We start from the raw sequence: 20,688 nt of genomic DNA, 5'->3' as shown, positions 1-20,688 counted from the left end.
TATTTCATTCTTTTTTATCATCTTTTTTTTTTACTTCTTGTCCTTGTTCTTTTTTTTTCTCTCTTCTTCTTCTTCCCCTTCTTCTTTCTCTTTTCACCTTTTTTTCCACTTTTACATGGAGTTGATGTTTCTGACAGCTCTTCTCCACCTCCTCCAGTCAATCCGCCCATATACGTCCTCTTGTTGTCGACGATTTTTCTCTCCGTTGCCGCCTTATGCAGCCCATCCACCGACGCTTCGGGCTTCCCATGGGCACCCACAGGAACTTTTGTAGGTGTGAGGGCAAAATAAGAATATTATATATATATTGTTAATAAGGTTATGTCACACTACAAACTGGTTGCACAGACATATATTTACATCATCTACACGAGTTACATTTTTACTTTCATCAATTATACACTGATATTCTAAAACTTAGAAAAATTAAAAGTTATACGTGAAGACCGGCAAAGGTTGAAACACGTCCTGGATTTCTGGGGGGGGGGCAATTCCCCCCTTGCCCCCCCTAGCCCCTGACGTTCATAGGTCTTCCTCTTCTTCCCTTGCACATCTATTCCCATAATTTACACACACACACACACACACACACACACACACACACACACACACACACACACACACACACACACACACACACACACACACACACACACACACACACACACACACACACACAACACACACACACCACACACACACACACACACACACACACACATATATCTATATATACATATATATATAAATATATAATTATATATATATATATATTTGTATATATATATATATATACATATATATGTATATATATATATATATATATATATATATAGAGAGAGAGCTTAGTGATCAAGACCCTGCGGGTCGAAACGTTAAGGCGTAAAATTCCCCCATTTCTCCTCGTCAACTTCTTTCACCTTCAATCTTATATATATATATATATATATATATATATATATATATATATATATATATATATATATATATATATATATATATATATATATATATATATATTCATGGCACTTCATATCACGCGGCCGTACTGGTATATTCTTCTATAACTTCAAATAGGTCAAAGGCTTTAACAAGGGTAATGCAGACAAGGTCATCATATTAAGGCAGCAGGGCAGGATTCGTAGTAATGTATTCAAATTGGACAATTTTGGAATTTAAGAAGGAAATAGGCAAGAACTGGTTTACCAATAGAGTAGTTAACGAATGGAATAGACTTAGTTAACCATGTAGTTAGTGAGCGCTGAAACTATTGGTTGTTTTAAGAGGTTAGATAACTTTATGGATGGGGATGACATAAGGCCCCTACACACTGTCAATCATGATTGCACAATATTCATGATTGCGCAAGCATTTCCTGTGTGAGTGGGTGTGATTGAGTGTTTGCGCAGGGGATTGAGGAATTTCCAACGCGGTTTGATCTTGTAAGCTCAAGCATAGTAGTTACACCATCATGAGTGATAGTTAGTGTCGATGATTGTGCCAACAGCTCAGTCTTTCCTTTGTAACCATGGCGAGCACACAGGACACTCAGGAATTTTGGAGGGAGTTCATCCAACTCCACAAACTCCAAGAGGTAAGTCATGATTGCTCAATCTTACTGACAGTGTGTGGCCCAAACACTGATTGCACAATCTCGATGACTGTGCAATCATGATTGACAGTGTAAAGGGGCCTATAGAGTGATAGACATGAAACTACCTAGTGCAGGCCTTATAGTCTCCTGGAGCCTCCTCCATTCTTATGTTATTTTGTTCTTATGGTTATTATCTTTCTTTTTCTTTCATTAAAAGTTATCCGTTTTTATTATTCCACACATATATCTAAGCCAATGGCCTTTTTCATCCTGCAATCCTCCGGAACTCTTGAGTGGTATTACCGTAACTTCTTTAAGAAATTTTGAAACGGTGAACTTTTTGAAAAGGCAATATAAAACACGGGTTGTGGTTTATATTATTTACTATTTACCTGCTTGTTTACTATTTAACTTTACCTATTTATTTATCTATTTTATTCATTATCATTTATGTTATCATATTTTCTATCTATTTATCATTATCATTATATTTTTTTTTCGCATCCGACCTAGTTATGGACCAAAAGGTCCCCTGTCGGCATGCTCCGCCTTTGTAATCCTTTGATATGTATACTGTAGCAGGGCATCGGACATGTGGATGACCAGTGTTGTACTCACCAAATTGGTAAAAGCCCAATTGTCTAATTCAAACACATGAAAATTTATTATTTTCTCGAATTCTTTGTGACCACCTAAGAAACCCCAGGTGGGGGGGGGTCACGCCCCCCCCTGGGGGGTCACGACTCCTAGAGGACAGCTGATCTAAGCCTTTATTCCTTTGATTTTGGCTACCTCCCTTGTAAGGGGGAAAAAAGCACTTGTTATGTGTATGTCTGTATGAATGTATATATGTACGTATTGTGTGTATGTATGTATGTGTGTATGTATATGTGTATGTATGTGTGTATGTATATATATACTGTATGTATATATGTATGTATTGTGTGTATGTATATATGTATGTGTGTATGTATGTATATATGTATGTATATATGTATTGTGTGTATATGTGTGTATGTATGTATGTATGTATGTATGTATGTTCAGCTTCGGAAGCTCGCTGGCCAAGCAGGTCAGGACGTCGTTCCTTGCGGCTAAGGTCGAGGGGATGGCGGTTCGAACCCTACCACCGGCGAAGCTTAACCAATGGTATGGTTCGTTAGATTCCACGCTACAAAGTCCTTTGTGGAGTTTGTGACATCATTTTCACCTTTGCTTTTATTTCGTCATGTACGCTAAGGATCTAATAATGGAGGAAACTGCAGGAGACCATATGGCCTACACTAGGTAGTTCCATGTCCCTCACCACCTGTTATCCCCATTCATAAAGTTCTTCTCTTTCCAATAATTTTAGTGCTCACTAACTACATAGTTAACTAAGTCTATTCCATTCGTTAACTACTCTTGGTAAGCCAGTTCTTGCCTATTTCCTTCTTAAACCTAAATTTGTCTAATTTAAACTCATTACTGCGAGTCCTGGCCTGTGGTCTTAATATGATGACCTTGGACGTTGACTCAAAGATCAGGTTGAATTCTCAACATCTTCATTGCACATTGGCTGATCTCTGTGTTTTGATAAAATAAAGATATTTTTCTTCTTCGATATGATTTACTCTACGACAGTTTTCTAAGCCTCGTCCATGACGATTTACATTTTCTACGTTTTTATTACCAGGCAATATGTTAGATTAGATTAGGTCAGGTCATGTCAGGTGAGATTAGGTTAGGTTAGATTAGGTTAGGCTGGGTTAGACTAGGTTATATTAAGTTGGGAGGTTAGCTTAGCTTAGTTTAGCTTAGGTTAGGTTAGATTAGGTTAGGTAAAGTTAGGTAAGGTTAGGTTAGGTTAGGATAGGTTAGATTAGGTTAAGTTAGGTTTGGTTGAGGTTAGATGAAGTGAGGTTAACTTAGGTTGGGTTAGGTTAGGTTACGTAAGGTAGGTTGAAGTTAGGTTAAGTTAGGTTAGGTTTATTAAGTTAGGCATGTCAGGAATCTTGATCCAAGATGTCGTGATGCCGCGACAAGATTAGACGGTTTGGTCTGCAAGTCATGGAGAATTAATGTTTTAGTAATGACACGACTTATTTATTTTATTTCATTTTTTCACAGTCGCTGACCATTTGCTGACGTTGCTGATATTTTTTACAGTTTGCCAGACACCTCAATCCCCCCCCCCTCCAGGGATTTTCAAAACAGAGGAAGGGCATGGATTTACCTCATGGAGGTAGAAAAATCACGTAGTAGCGGGTGGGAGGGGGTAAATATATGATGACTGAAGACTATGAGTTCCGTTACTCTTTTTATAAATATTTTCAAGAAACAGGACTATTTACGAATAGAATATGACTTAAATTTTTTAATATTAGTCTATGTAAGCACGGCGTCAAAGAATTTGTTCGGCCAACTATGTTATAACGACATTCGTGTTGAGGCGGCGAGTTGATTACAAGCTACGGAAAGAGTGAGTACTCTCGGATTTCTGTCAAATTGCAGGGCAGAGCCATGGCTCAAAGTCACTGTGCTTCCTTGTGTAAATAAAACGGTAAATGGCTTTGCATAAATTGACGTACATATGCGTACACAGCAATGCATGCGCTAACACCAACGGGGCATGACTGTAAGGGATTCAGTAGCTGTGAAGGAGTCGATAATGTGTCGTCTTGGGGGCAGGTATAGGTGAATCAAAGGCTTGGGGTACGTGGAGGGAGGGTGGGTGGGTGATGTAGACTACGCGTGGGTGTTTGAGAATTTTGGTTTAGCGAAAAACAAGCGAGTCTGTCCGAATTCCATGGCAGGAAACGTAGGTAGGAAGGAAGGAAGGAAGGAAGGAAAGCGAGCAGGATAAGAAGAACGGTGTCCGTTTACTGCCCGCCATGAAGATGTACCGGCTGGCGGTATCTGGCAACTAGACACAGCCAGCGGGCGTGAGCACAAACCTTACTCTGAACATACCCAGTGTTGCTGTGGCAGTGCTAGTGGTTGGGTGCGATCCCTACTGTGTTTCGGGACGCTAACCGCTGTGGTGCTTCTTCGTTTGGTATCTTGGTGGTGTCGTCGCTGTGGAGCTCTCTTTTTAGTGGCCCCTACCTGCAGTGTTTCGAGGAACCAGACTGCTCGTCACGTCTTCTTTTCTGTTGCAGTGGCTATTATTTTAATTCCTGTTTGCAGGTATGTTTCTGATAGGCCTACGGAACCTGTAGGTTTGTTGAAGAGTATAATTACGCCCCCTTGTTGGCACTGTCTCGTAAACACGACAGGTTCAAATTAAACCGAAAACAAGTATCAATGCATCCGAACACATCTAACGAATCTTATCGTCGCCCGCGCATGCAACACACAATTAAAATTCCCCAAACAGTCAGATGAACTTGTGAGTTGAGACAGCACGAGCTGAGCGTAGGTACAACAACTACACAATTGAGGAAAATAATTGTTTACTATTTTTATACGAATTAGCAATGGAATACCAGGGTGCATACCAGTAGGTAAAGGTATAAATGTTTGTGTGTTTGTATGTAACGTCTGTGCCAGGTCGACTGCCCAAAACTGCTTAGCTGAGCATCTTATGTCGAGACACCAAGCAGCATTTGCAAAAGGATTAAAAACATAATAATAAAAACATTTATCCTTGTAACGGGTAATATACGACCGTTATTTATAAAGATGAAAAAGTATCTTAAAGGTATATTGACGTATATGATTTATAGCAACAACAATAATAATGATAATATGACCTGCATGGTATATTTCATATTTCATTGACTGGCGAAGCGGGGTGGGGGGCCGAGGGGGCAGGTTGTGACCTGTGAGAAAGGTCAAAAGAGGCTTTGTAGTTGACCTGAGGTGACAGTAAAAGGGAGAGAGAAGGAGAGAGAGAGAGAGAGAGGGAAAAATATTGAGCATTAGGCATCCTGTAGAAAATTATGGGGTAAAATGAGTTTAATACGGTTATGATTAATAACGCGCGGTATTGACAATTCCATTCAATAAGAGGCGTCCTGAGCTTAGAGTCCTATAAACCGACAATTTTATTCATCTGAAGAACTGGGTTACTCATACACAGGATGAGCAGGGTTTGTCTTCCGCTTGCTGAATAGAATAGCTTGATGGTAACCAGAATAAAATATATATCTTTCGGTGGTGGAAAATCACAGTAAGGAGACAGGCGCCTTATTCTGTATGAAAACGCGATTGAATAAGATATTTACACACACACACACACACACACACACACACACACACACACACACACACACACACACACACACACACACACAAACACAAACACACTATATGTATATATATAATGTATATATATAATGTATATCTATGTATATCTATGTATATCTATGTATATTTCTATATGATATATCTATGTATATCTATGTATATTTCTATATATATATCTATGTATATAAAATTTACACACACATATGAGGCTGTATCGTCTCCATGGGGATAGAGTGGTAATCCTGCAGTGGGCTCCCAAAGCCGAACACACCAGTGTTGATTTCGCCATTACGGTGATGCTTGTTTATATATAATTTTGACTAATTCAAAACAATATGGTAAAATTCCAGAATCAGGCAAGCACTAACATGAAATTTATGTTGTTCAGTAGCTCCTAACGTGACCTAACCTAATCATGAAAGTTACGTTATTCAATAGCTCCTAACGTAATATATATCCTGACCTGACCTAACTTAACATGACTTAACCTGAACATTTCATAGAAAAAAAATCTGTGAAAAAAAAATGTGTTTGCGTGATACTCGAATTTTACTCGAATTTACAATTTTACTGACCTGGAGACCGAATCGGGCAAGTTTCCCCCTCCTCCTCCCCCCCAAAGTGGATGAAATAATTTGATATTAACCAGAATAGAATAAGTGCAGTGTGCCACCCGTAGCAAAGACTCAATGTATCTTCTAAACTTTTTTTTTTTTTTTTTTTTTTTTTTTTTTTTTTAACCTTTGCCGCCCGTAGTACCCCTCTATAGTCATGTCTAGGTACTGTAGCAGTTTCTGGATATCAGGTTATAGGGGCAACAACTATATGACTACAACGGGCAGACCTTTCCAGCACCCCATGGGTGATTCTTAGCACCCCCTGGGGGATTGTTAGTACTCGCTGGGGGGAATGTTAACAGCCCCTGGGGGATTTCTCAACCCACCCACCCTGGGATAGTCCCCCCCCCACCCCGTAACTTACTGTAGTCACACATATATTGGTTAGTCTTTTGAACCAATTATTTTTATTCTAATTGCCGTCTGACGATTTTATTAAAACAGAAGTAACTCAGCTGTGTTTTATTCACGTGTTTGCTCAGCCGTCAGACGATTTTATTCATCTAAAGGGAACTTCCAGTAACCCACGGAGGGCTGTTTGTGGCATAGAGGAGTTTCCTAGAAGAAACGTAAGTTCCGTTTCTCAATTGTCTGGCGACATAAACTTGATAGAGACAAAGACTAAGTTAGCTTTGCGTTAAAGGGGGGAGAGGTGAGTGGCTCCCTTCCGGACCAGAGTCTCGTAGTGTTCTTTTGTGAATGGAGACGCGTCGTTATTTGAAGAAGAATATAGATCCTTTTTTTTTTCTGTCCCGCGTTTCTCTTTATATATCTCTTTTACCCCTGCTCGGCCAGTGCGTTCACCGACGCAACTAGTTGCGTGAAACCGGTCGCACGCATATTATTTCATTAATATTATTAATTATTGTATTTAGTTTTAATTGATCATATTTGTATTTATTTCTATTTTCATTTAATTGTATCTGGGTCTTCTTAGTGTCCCATTCGGTGCGATTTTGTCTTTAAGAATATGAACAATGCAACTGGTTGCAGCGTTGCAAGCGACTGGTTTCATGCAACTGGTTGCAGCGTCGCAAGCGACTGGTTTCATGCAACTGGTTGCGTTTGGTGTGCGAGCTGCCTCAGGCTCGATGCTGTCTCCTGCATGGACAGAAGCGCTGGAGGAGATTCGATCTCGGGTACATCGCGAAGTGATGGGGGTGGGGAAGGGGGAGGGGGGATGCGTGGGTACGGCGTATATAACTGCTCAGTTTCCATCGTCGTCGTCGTTGTCGTCATCATAATCGTCATCATCATTATCTTACCATCATCATCATCATCACCATCACCACCACCATCTACACCACCATCATCATCGTCATTATCATCATTATCGTCGTCATTATCATCATCATCATCATCGTCATTATCATCGTCATCGTCTTCATCATCGTTGTTAACATATACATGTATATATATATATATATATAATGTATATATATATATGTATATATATATATATGTATATATATATATATATATATATAATATATATACTGTATATGTATATATGTATATATATATGTATATATATATGTATATATATATATATATATATATATATATATATATATATATATATATACTGTATATGTATATATAACACACACACATACATACACAAACACAAACACGCGCACACACACAAACACACACACACACAAACACACACACACACACATACATACACAAACACAAACACGCGCACACACACACACACACGCACGCACAGAGTGGTGGATGTCTGGAACTAATTGGACGAAACAATAGTGTGTGCGAAGACCATACAAGAATTTAAAAACAAACTAGACACTGGGAGATACAAAGACGGGTCAATACGAGCATAGGTCCCCTTCCCGTATAATACAACTAGGTAAATACACACACACACACACACACACACACACACACACACACACACACACACACACACACACACACACACACACACACACACACATATTCTTAGTTTTCTATACTAAAGGATGTCTTGATTTTTAGAGGACAGTCATTTTTAGAAACAACTTTATTTCATACTGAATTTCAGTTTTGGTTCTGATATTATTGTTTGTTGACAAACCCTGCCGACATTTCTTTCGATTCACAATGAGGTCGAATAAAAAATAAAATAGAAATAAAGATAATAGTCTGTTTGGGATCTGATTTCGAAAAGGAGTCGGGAGGGGAAGGGGCGGGAGGAGGAGGAGGAGTGAGGAAAAAAGCTTCAGATATTTCTTAGTAATTTATGTCATTTGAGCCTTTTAACGGTGAGAGGGCAACTCCCCCCTCTCCCACCTCTCCCTCCCTCTCTCCCTTCTTCCACCTCTCCCCCTCCCCTCCCTTCCCCCCCACTCCCTTCGAAAAGGATTGATTGATTATTAGTTCCCAAATTATCTTATGGGACGATCCCATATAGCTTCCATCAGACTTCTATGTCTCCCAGTTTTATTTGCATTGATGTGAAAAAATATATATACATTTTTGTTTATATATATATATATATATATATATATATATATATATATATATATATATAATATGTCTTTTTGACTTTGTGTACCTTTCTTGTAAAGGGATGAAAAAGCCCTTGGTATATGTATGTATTTATGTATGTATGTATACATTTTCTATTTATGTCTTAATAGAAAACGGGATGGGGTGACTAGTATTATACTTTGCGCGTATGTAACAGGAAATACTTGTTCTTGGAATGATTTAATTATTTTTATTAAATAATTATTTTTGAGCAGATGACGTCACGTCTCATTGGGGTTGCGACCCATAGTTTGGGGAGCACTGGGTTAGATGAACTTTTAAAAAAATAAATAGAAAATAAAAATAAAATAAAATAAAAATAAATAAATCCGAGCTGGAAATAACTGGGCGTAGGGACGCCATCGAATGAATAAAATCGCCTGGCGACAGACATAACAAATATGCAAAGAAATGCTTAACAAGATCACTGCATTGAATTGGACGTTGTTATCCAAATCACCAGTAATGTGTAACGATAATGTAAAATAATAAAACAACGATAATAGAAGTAAATGATAATGTAAAAAATAATGACAATGGTGATGGTAATGATGAAACATAATGATATTAGTAACAGTGATAATTAAGGATATTACTACTATAATATAAATAAAAATAATGTAAAAAAAGTAATGATGATGGTGGTGATAATGATAAAGCAAAATGGTATTAATGACAATAACAATTAAGGATGTTACTACTAATATTACTACTATTACTATTACTACATGCTGACTTGGCTACCTCTCTTGTAAGGGGGAAAAAGTCCTTGGTATATAGACTACTACTGCTACTATTACGAATATTAATAGTACTGGTAATGCACCGATAATGAACAATTTACACAACAATAATACATACATATACCAAAGGCTTTTTCCCCCTTACAAGAAAGGTAGAAAAAAAAGAGGCATAAAATCCACTCCCACCCACTCCATCCCCACATACTCCACTCCTATTCACCCCTTACTCCCTCCCTCCTCCTTTTCTTGGCTCCTTCTGGATGATGATAATTGAAGCGATATTATCAATAAAAAATAAAATAAAATAAATTATTGGTCTTGGTACCATAGAGAAGGCGCGAACTAAGACAACTTTATGACTTTATTCAGGCTAATTACAGACGATTTCATTCGACCAAGAAAAACACAAATGTCTAACGAGGTCTGTCGTGAAGATGTGGCCTCTCTCTTTCTCCCTCTCTCTTCCCCCCCCTCTCTCTCTCTCTCTCTCTCTCTCTCTCTCTCTCTCTCTCTCTCTCTCTCTCTCTCTCTCTCCTTCTCTAAATCTATTTTTCATTAAATCACTGTAGCAGCCACGTTAACACAAGTAATTTGACTATGTTAATTAGAGTTCGTATTTGGTTGGAGTCAAATTGTATAGTGATATTATAATTAGTTTTACTATAATCTAGTTTCATTTATTTGTGTACTGAACATTAATATAGAGCTAGAAGCATATTAGGTCCCACATGACCCATATGCTCTTTAAAAAAAAAAAAAAAAAAAAAAAAAAAAAAACAATTTAGCTCGCCCAGCCCGGAGCACTCTTTATATATTTCATTCAGGTTGTCTGCAGGGCATTTTATTAATTTAAGAGAAACCAAGCATAGACGAAATAGAAACCTTAAACTGTCCGCCATTGATTAATTTTATTCAGCTGAGGGAAACTCGCACACGAATCATAAGTGTAACCGAAAGCGATCAAATCCTCCTATAGAGGATTGGAATCCATTTCGACGATCTATAGACGATTCGATTCCCCCTTTGGATTTATGTCTAAGGCGTACTCGACGGGTAGACCTTTCTTCCCATCATTCTGGCTGCCGTCAGGCGATTTTATTCATCTCCGTCTCGGGTCTCGATCAGCTGATGAGGAAATCTGAGTTCTTTCCCTCTTGGTCTCTTCCCCGGCTTGTGAACCTAACCTAACCTAACCATAACCTAACTTAACTTAAACGTAACATAAGCTAACCTAACCCTCTCTGACTTGTTTTCAAAAATCCTCATAATTCGTGAACTCGAACCGAACCTAACTTAACCAAACCTAACTTAACCAAACCTAACTTAACCAAACCTAACTTAACCAAACCTAACTTAACCAAACCTAACCTAACCCAACCAAACCCAACCTAACCCAACCTAACCCAACCTAGCCCAGCCTAACCCAGTCTAACCTAACCTAGCCCAACCCAGGCTAACCCAGCCTAACCCAACCCAACCCAGCTTAACTTAACCCAACCTAATCTAACCTAACCTAACCTAACCTAACCCTCTCTGACTTGTTTTAAAAAATCCTCATAATTCGTGAACTCGAACCTAACTTAACCAAACCTAACCTAACCCAACCTAACCCAGGCTAACCCAGCCTACCTAACCCAACCCAGCCTAACCTAACCTAACCCTCTCTAACTTGTTTTCAAAGATCTTCATGATACGTGAACTGCATAGCCAAAACTATATCGCCCAAACATTGCGCAAAAAAAAAAAAAAAACAAAAATCACCAGTGATTGGTGAGTGAAAGTGTGTGGGGTGGGGGTGGATAGTCCCTCCCCCCCCCCCAAAAAAAAAATAGAAAACGGACCCACTGGGAAAGAAATTCTATTATGAGAAAACGGACCCATTGGGAAAGAAATTCTATCATGGCTCATATGGAGGACCAGAGAAAGAATGCAGTGGGGAGGAGACTCGATGTAGTCACCCTCCATCCTCCTCCTCCTCCTCCTCCTCCTCCTCCTCCTCCTCCTCCTCCTCCTCCTCCTCCTCCTCCTCCTCCTCCTCCTCCTCCTCCTCCTCCTCCTCCTCCTCCTCCTCCTCCTCCTCCTCTTCGAGAGAGAGAGAGAGAGAGCAGACTCAACGTGAAGTCCAAAAATAACTTGGTACTTACTTGGATGGTTTGGTATCATCGGCTGCCCAATGGGATTGGTGTGCAGGGGGTGGGGGGGGAGACTCCATATTTCTCGGTCTCGTGTTGTCTCTCTTTCTCTCTCACTTTCTCTCCTTCCCTTTCTCTCTTTGTCTCCCTCCCTTTCTCTCATTTTCTCTCTCCCTCTCTCTCCCTCTCTTTTGGTGTCTCTCTTTCTCTCACACATTCTCTCCTTCCCTTTCTCTCTTTGCCTCCCTTTCTCTCATTCTCTCTCTCCCTCTCTCTCCCTTTCTCTCTCTCTCTCTCTCTCCCTCTCTCTCTCTCTCTCTCTCTCTCTCTCTCTCTCTCTCTCTCTCTCTCTCTCTCTCTCTCTCTCTCTCTCTCTCTCTCTCTCTCTCTCTCTCTCTCTCTCTCCCTCTCTCTCTCTCTCTCTCCCTCCCTCTCTCTCTCTCTCTCTCTCTCCCTCTCTCTCTCTCTCTCTTTCTCTCTCTCTCTCTCTCTCTCTCTCTCTCTCTCTCTCCCTCTCTCCCTCTCTCTCTTTCTCTCTATCTCTCTATCTCTCCCTCTCCCCCTTTCTCTTTCTCATCGTATTTTTTCTCTTTTCTCTATCTTTTCTTTCATATTTTTTTCTCTTTTTCCCTTTCTCCTTCTCTTTCATCTTTCTCAACTTCAGTCGCACCTGAGGTAACCATCACCTGAATAAAATCAGCCGACATTAGCCAGAACAAAATATTGATTTATTAATTTATTTATTAGTTATCCTTAGTATATTATTGTGACTCTGTCTATATTCCTTACATTTGTTGATTAATTTATTTGTAATTGTCATTGGCTTGAATTATTTGTAAAATGATTGTATCATAAAGCAGATCTATTTATATATCTAAGTGTAACATATTGGATCTCGTATTGAAACATGGCGAATGTGTGTCAAAGATTTCGCGTCGCTTAATTTTAACGAATGAAAATAATTTAAATGAAAAACGGTGAAAATAGAGGAAGGATCTTTCTATAGTATGTCTCCTCTCCCTTATCGCTCTCCCTCTCCCTTCCCACTCTCCCTCCTTCTCCCTCTCCCTCCTTCTCCCTCTCCCTTCCTTCTCCCTCTCCCTTCCTTCTCCCTCTCCCTTCCTTCTCCCTCTCCCTTCCCACTCTCCCTTCTTTCCCTCTCTCCCTTCTTTCCCTCTCTCCCTTCTTCCTCTCCCTCTCCCTCTCCCTCTCCCTTCCCTCTCTTCCTTCCCCATCTCCCTCTCCCTTATCTCTCTCCCTCTCCCTTCCCACTCTCCCTCTCCCTTCCCACTCTCCCTCTCCCTTCCCACTCTCCCTCTCCCTTCCCACTCTCCCTCTCCCTTCCCACTCTCCCTCTCCCTTCCCACTCTCCCTCCTTCCCCTCTCTTCCTTCTTCCTCTCCCTCTCCCTCTCCCTTTCCCTTCCCTCTCTCCCTTCCCCATCTCCCTTTCCTCTCTCCCTTTCCTCTCTCCCTTTCCTCCCTTCCCATTCTCCCCTCCCTCTCTCCTTCCTCTATCTCCCTTTCCTCCCCTCCCTTTCTTCTTTTCCTCCCTTTGCTCCTCTCCCTCCCTCCCTTTCCTCCTCTCCCTCTCCTCCCTTTCTTCCTCTTCCTCCCTCCCTCCCCTCCCCTCCCCTCCTTTTCCTTCCTTCCCTTTCCTCCCTTCCCCATCTCCCTCTCTTCTCCCTTCCTTTCTCCCTTCACTCTCTCTCTCTCTCTCTCTCTCTCTCTCTCTCTCTCTCTCTCTCTCTCTCTCTCTCTCTCTCTCTCCATTCCCTCTCTCTCTCTCTCCATTCCCTTTCTTCCTTTCCTCCCTTCCCTCTTCTCCCTTTTCTTTCGTCCCTTCCCTCCTTACCTCCCTCTCTCCCTTCCCTCTCTCCCTTCTCCCTCTCTCTTCCCTTTCTCCCTTCCTTCTCTCCATCCCCTCTCTCCTTCCCCTCTCTCCTTTTCCTCTCTTCCTTCTTTCTTCCATCCCTTCCCTTTCTCCCTCCCTCCCTCTCTCCCTCCCTCTCTTCCTCCCTTTCCTCCCTCCCTTTCTCCCTCCCTCCTCTCTCCTCTCTCCCTCCCTCCTCTCTCCTCTCTCTCCATTCCGCTTTCTCCTTGTTCTCTAGAAATCCATTCACGTTTTCCTTAGATGTAATATACAATATATTTTTCAACGATTATTTTCTACTTTTTAATTCTATTTATTTCTATTTACATTTATTATTATTATTATTATTATTATTATTATTATTATTATTATTGTTATTTTTAACTTCATTAGAGCTGTCTAAATTTTTTAATTTCATTATATCTATAGTCACAAACATTCCAAGCCTTTGTTTCTATGTAATGGAACCCGAGGTCTGTGGTGTGGTACAGAATGGTTTTATGGGATGCTGTTGGGCAGGTGACGACGATGGCGTCTCACGTCTGAGGTATTTTTATTACTTGAAAAGGGGGGGGGCGTGAAAGTAGCACAGAGAGTGTGGGAACCCCCCTTCTACTCTTTCCTTTCCCCCCCTCCCCCCTTTTCATACTTTCCCCCCTCCCCCCTTTTCATACTTTCCCCCTTTCCCCCTTTCCCCCTTTCCCCCCCCTTCCCACCCTTTTTTTTTCCAGAGATGGTACCGTGGAAGACTGGGTGGCAATCCCCGTTCCCCCCTTCCTCCTCTCCTCCTCTCCTCCTCTCCTCCTCTTTCCCCCTTCCTCCTCTTTCCCCCTTCCTCCTCTTTCCCCCTTCCTCCTCCTCTTCCCCCCTTCCTCCTCCTCTTCCCCCCTTCCTCCTCCTCTTCTCCTCCTTCCCCCTTCCCCCCTTCCTCCTCTTCCCCCTGCACCATCTTCCCTCCTTCCTCCTCTTCCCCATTCCCCCTCTTCCCCCTTCCCCTCTCCCCCCTTCCCCCCTCTTACCCCCTCTTCCCCCCTCTTACCCCCTCTTCCCCCTTCCCCCTTACCCCCTCTTTCCCCCATCCTCCCCATCCTCTTTCCCTCCCTTCCCCCTTCCTCCCTTCTCCCTACCTCCCTTCCCCCTTTCCCTCCTTTCCCCCTTTCCCTCTTTCCCACCCTTTTTTCAGAGATTGCACCGAGAAAGCTGTTTTGACTTTATTTATTTTACTTTTATTCTAATTTTATTTCATTTTTATTTTATTTCATTTTTATCTTATATTACTTATTATTATTAATATTTATTTATTTACTTATTTACTATTGTATATTGAAAATTTTTGTACAATGAACAACGAAATATTAATTCTAATTTAGAGGTTGTTGGTCTTGTTATGGACCGGATTTGCCTAGGCCAGGTTGGTTTGGGGCACAGTGTGCCGAGTAGCGCTTTGGTTTCGGGCTTGTCTCGCATGCCCAGGGGCAGAGTTCGAGTCTAACAACTACAGTAGACCAAGCACAGGGGTAGAAGCTAAGTGCCTCTTGGCGTAAACACTTCATGTTATCTAGTTAGGTAAAGGTTGGGTTGATGTGGAGATTCTGGTGTTTGTGTGTTTATATATATATATATATATATATATATATATATATGAATATTTATAATGTGTGTGTGTGTGTGTGTGTATGCATGTGTGTGTATGTGTGTGTCTGTATGTATTTGTGTGTGTGAGCTTTCTAGGGTAGTCCTAAGGTGCTCAGTATATGGCGTGACTGAATACATATAATTTACCCGAAATTCGCGTTTACCCTGAAATTCGCATTTTCCCCAAAATCTGCGTTTTTCCTCGATATTCGCGGAATTTTAGCGCGAATAAGTCTTGACTTGTTTGACTGTCTCGCGAATAATTATCGCTCCCTAAATTTGCATATGTATTTTTTATTTATTTTTATTAATTTTAAGAATGGAGGGTGGGGCTGGGGTGGGTGGGGTTGTCACCCTAATAAAGGGTGAGGTTGGGGTGGGTGGAGGAGGGGGGGGTCCCCACATTGCTCAAGCGTTTCACAGTATCAGAACAAATGTGGATGAACTCGTATATATAATCAACCCGACCGTCGCGAGACTCGACCTGGGGACCCTCAGAATGCTACAAGTGATTTGTTCCTTGGTAGATGATACATGTTTAGATCTTGTAGTATATTTTACATCTTGGGTTAGTTTTCTTTTATTCTTTTTTATATATCATTTTCAAATAGTAATGTATAAAATTTTGCATTTTTTTTTATTTACCTCTGCTACCGTTTTCTTTGTAATCTTCATTTTTGTGAATCAAGAGGTCATTTTCGTTATGACCTGTGATTGGCCACGGCAGTTTGATGATGATGATGGTGACGATAATGATGATGATGACAATAATCGTGATGATGATGATGATCTGCTGCTGCTGCTTCTGCACTCGTACTAAAAATCGCTTGAGAATATTGTCGAATTATCCAATCACAAAGCAGCATGTCTGATTGATGGGCGGAGCCTTTCGGCGCCATCAAAGTGAACGAGCTATACACGTGTGTGTGCGTGTTTGTGTGTATGTATGTAGGTGTGTGTGTATGCATGTGAATGTTTGTATCTGTGCATGTAGGTGTAGGTGTGTATGTAGGTGTGTTTGTGTATGTTTGTGTGTATATATGTAGGTGTGTGTATGTATGTAGCTGTATGTGTAGGTGTGTGTGTATACGTGTGTGTGTGTATGTTTGTGTGCATGTATGTGTGTACACGTATGTGTATGATTGTATGTATGTATGTAGGTGCGTGTGTGTTTTAGTCACATTAGAGCTCGTTTTCACAGATTTTCGATTTTTTTCGATTTTTTTTTTCTTTAAGAAATTTCCTACGCGCTTTGAAGAGACATTGAACCCGACTTTACGAATTTGTCCCCTTTAGATATTTTGTTTTGGCTAACGCCTGGTGATCGTAATGAGCTTGGAGGAACTCCTGGTTAGGAAAGGGGGTTAACTCTCGGTTAAATGATCTCTGTTAACCCAAGGACTTTGTTCTCGCTGACGCTAGACGATTTTATTCATTGTTGAGGATTTAGGTGGCGGTTGATGGGTCAGGTAGGAGAGAGAGAGAGAGAGAAGGATAGAAAGCGACAGAGAAAAGAAAAAGTGAGGGTGAGAGAGAAGGGGGATAGAGAGAGAAGAGTGAGTGAGAGGGGATAGAGAGAGAAAGAGAGGGTTAGAGAGAGAAAGAGAGAGGGAGAGGATAGAGAGAGGGATAGAGGGAGAAAGGGAGAGAAAGAGATTGTGGGAGAAAGGGAGAGAAAGGTAGAAAGAGAGAGAGAGAGAGGGATAGAGAGAGAGGGGGATAGAGGGAGAACGGGAGAGAAAGAGGTAGAGGGCGAGAGAGAGAGAGAGAGAGAGAGAGAGAGAGAGAGAGAGAAAGAGGTATAGAAAGAGAGAGAGAGAGAGGGAGTAGCCAGAGGCAGCAGTTGTTGTGGTGCAGCAGTAGTTGCAACTGCTTCTGCTGCGTCTGCTGCCTCTGCTGCTGCAGCAGTTGAGAGCGGAGCAGGAGACCCGCTGCGGCCCACGCTCCGCCCGCGTCCTTAGGACACCTGCGGCCCTGGGTGCGGTTGCGGCTGCGGCTGGCGAGATCCTTCTTCTACTTGTCCTCTTATCCCCCCACCTCCTTCCCTATCTTTCTCCCCCACATTCTCCCCTGTCTCCCCCACTTTCACCCCCACCTTCTCCCCTACTCTCTCCCCTATCATCCCTATCTTCTCCCACACCTCCTCCCACACCTCCTACACCTTCTCCCCTACCTTCTCCCCTACCTTCTCCCCTATCTTCTCCCCACCTTCTCCCCTATCTTCTTCCCACCTCCCTTACCTTCACCCCATTCTTCCCTATATTCTCCCCCACTTTCACCCCCTACCTTCTCCCCTATTTTCTCCCCTACCTTCTCCCCTATTTTCTCCCCTACCTGCTCCCCCACCTCCCACCTTCCCCCACCTTGAATCCTACTTTCTTAACCCCACCTCCCCCACATTCCTCCCCACATTCCTCCCCACATTCCTCCCCACATTCCTCCCCACATTCTCCCTATTTCCCCCCACCTTGTCTTCAGTCCCAAGTTTTGTCTCTCTCCCTCTCCCCGACCAATCTTCCTTCTTTCCTTCCTTCCTTACTGCCTTACTTTCTTATTCCCTCCCTTCCATACTTCCTTCCTTCCTTCCCTCCTTCCTTCCCTCCTTCCCTCCTTCCTTCCTTCCTTCCTTCCTTCCTTCCCTCCTTCCTTCCTTCCCTCCTTCCTCCTTTCCTTCCTTCCTTCCTTCCATACTTCCTCATTTCCTTCCTTTCCAATCGGTCCTAATCTTTGCCCACAGACGTCTAGCATTATCTTGAATTCCCACCATTGCATGGGAGGGAGGGGGACGTGGGTGGGAGTGGGATGGGGGTGTGGGAGTGTGGGTGGGAGTGGGATGGGGTGTGGGCGTGGGATGGGGTGTGGGAGTGGGATAAGGGGTGGGAGTGGGATGGGGTGTGGGAGTGGGATAAGGGGTGGGAGTGGGATAAGGGGTGGGAGTGGGATGGGGTGTGGGAGTGGGATGGGGTGTGGGAGAGGGATGGGGTGTGGGAGTGGGATGGGGTGTGGGAGAGGGATGGGGGTGGGAGTGGGATGGGGTGTGGGAGAGGGATGGGGTGTGGGAGTGGGATGGGGTGTGGGAGAGGGATGGGGTGGGAGTGGGATGGGGTGTGGGAGTGGGATGGGGGTGGGAGTGGGATGGGGTGTGGGAGTGGGAGTGGGATGTGGTGTGGGAGTGGGATGTCGTCTCCCACGGAATGAACGAAATCGCTCTACAACAAGCAGAACAAAAAATAAAACAAAATAAAAATGAAATAAAAATAGAAAGAATGCAGAAAATGAGTAGAATGACTTTCAACACAAAATAAACAAACTAAAGGACCATGGCGTGGCAACGACACTCGAGTTGCCAATTCCTTTTTTTTTTTTTTTTTTTTTTTTTGGGGGGGGGACCTGACCAATTTGGCCAAATGCAACCCCCCTTCCACTTCATCGCCCTCTCTTTCCCTCATGGGCTAGTTGGTCCAGTGACCTGACCATTTCCTATCTCCTGTTTGTCAATTTCCATTGTTACTTCTGTGTGAATTGAACACATTGTATTTATTTATTAATTTATTTTATTTATCATTATTACTGTTATTCTATTCATGTTTATTTTTATTTTGTTTATTTATGTTTTTTTTTTTTTTTTTTTTTTTTTTTTTCTCTCCCTCGCCCTTATCATCCTATTGTTCCGTCTGACCTTTCTTCACTCCAGTATCGAGGGAGGATCTTGTGTCCTCCAATCCATATCCTCGAGGAACTTGTCTCCTCCATTCCCAACCCTCGAGGAACTTGTGTCCTCCATTCCCAATCCTCGAGGAACGTGTGTCCTCTTTTCCCAACCCTCGAGGAACTTGTGTCCTCTTTTTCCCAACCCTCGAGGAACTTGTGTCCTCTTTTCCCAACCCTCGAGGAACTTGTGTCCTCTTTTCCCAATCCTCGAGGAACTTGTGTCCTCTTTTTCCCAATCCTCGAGGAACTTGTGTCCTCTTTCCCCAATCCTCGAGGAACTTGTCTCCTCTTCTCTCAACCCTCTAGGAACTTGTGTCCTCTTTTCCCAACACTCTAGGAACTTGTGTCCTCCTCTCGCAACCCTCAGGGAACTTGTGTCCTGCAGCTCCTCCTTCCAACCTCAGCCACTTGCTCGACCTTGTTTACCAATACAAACCTCATGCGTGTGTGCGTGCGTGCGTGCGTGCATGCGGGTTGCCGACGTCGACCCTTGAGGGCGGTGAGCGGTCGGGAAGGCGGGGCGCCGCGCCCACGCCTCGGACGTGTAACGGGGGGGGGGGGGCGAGGCTGACTGAGAAAAGGGCGAGGGTGATCTGTGGGAAGGAACTCGATGTCTGGACATCGGGCAGTGAACTCGAGGTGTCCTAGAGATGCTGGTCTGGAGGGGTTCTTGGCCACAAGGAGTCTGCTGGAGAGAGTTTGACGAAGAGTCTGTCAGAGGTTCTGGAGGAAGAGTTTGACCAAGAGTCTCAGAGTTTCTAGAGGAAGAGTCTGCCGAAGATTTTGCTGAAGACTGTAGACTCTAGAGGCAAAGTTTGCTCGAGCTTTTAAAGGAAAAAATCTGCCGAAGAGTCTGTCACAGCTTCTGGAGGAAGTCTGCCGAAATTTTTTGCTGAAGACTGTAGACTCTAGAGGAAAAGTTTGCTCGAGCTTTTAAAGGAAAAAATCTGCCGAAGAGTCTGTCACAGCTTCTGGAGGAAGTCTGCCGAAATTTTTTGCTGAAAATTCTAGAGGAAGAGTTTGTCGGAGCTTCCAGGATAGTCTACCGAATAGTCTGGCAGAGTTTCTGGAGGAAGACTGTCGAGGATCTGCTGAAGATTCTGACAGACCTTCAGGAGGAAGTATCTGCTGAAAATTCTGACGAGACTTCTGTCAGATCATCAGGAAGAAAAGTCTGCCAGAGCTTCTGGAGGAAGTGTCTGCCGAATATTCTGACTGAGCTTCAGGAGGAAGTGTCTGGTGAAGATTCTCCCAAAGCTTCTGGGGAAAGAATCTACCGAAGAGTCTTCGAGAGCTTCTGGAGGAAGTGTCTGCCGAAGATTCTCCCAAAGCTTCTGGAGAAAGAATCTACCGAAGAGTCTTCGAAAGCTTCTGGAGGAAGACTCTGCCAGACCATCTGGACGAAGAATAAAACCAGATGTTCTCTGGTCCATTATCAGAAACCAGAGTCGGTGCTCCTACCTCACTCCCGGGGAGGTGACCGGCGAGATGGAGAGGAAAACGAGAGGCGGCAGGATAAACAACACGTCGCGCCTGGAACGGGTTCCGGGCTGCGCGGAACAGGTTCCAGGACGTGTTGCGCGTCTGGAATAAAGCCTTCGACCCCCCCCTCGGAGGTTG

The 20,688-nt window shown here is 42.8% G+C and overlaps 1 protein-coding gene across 12 annotated transcripts in view; it reads left to right on the top strand.

Moving 5' to 3' along the window:
- Positions 1–4,538: 4,538 nt before the first annotated feature.
- The window catches only part of LanB1 (laminin subunit beta-1), a 174,450-nt gene continuing 158,300 nt past the window's right edge, over positions 4,539–20,688 (top strand). For 11 of the 12 annotated variants that reach the window (XM_076177603.1, XM_076177600.1, XM_076177601.1 and 8 more), the window contains exon 1: positions 4,539–4,762. The gene's annotated coding sequence lies outside the window, so the exon portion shown is untranslated. The remainder of the gene's footprint in view (positions 4,763–20,688) is intronic. The other variant, XM_076177594.1, reaches the window with a different exon arrangement.

This window comes from Oratosquilla oratoria, chromosome 40, assembly GCF_046742065.1.
Source record: "Oratosquilla oratoria isolate Oo_2021 chromosome 40, ASM4674206v1, whole genome shotgun sequence".
Taxonomy (NCBI): Eukaryota; Metazoa; Arthropoda; class Malacostraca; order Stomatopoda; family Squillidae; genus Oratosquilla; species Oratosquilla oratoria.
Note: the sequence above shows the minus strand (reverse complement) of the source record. Positions and strands in the feature narration are given on the sequence as shown.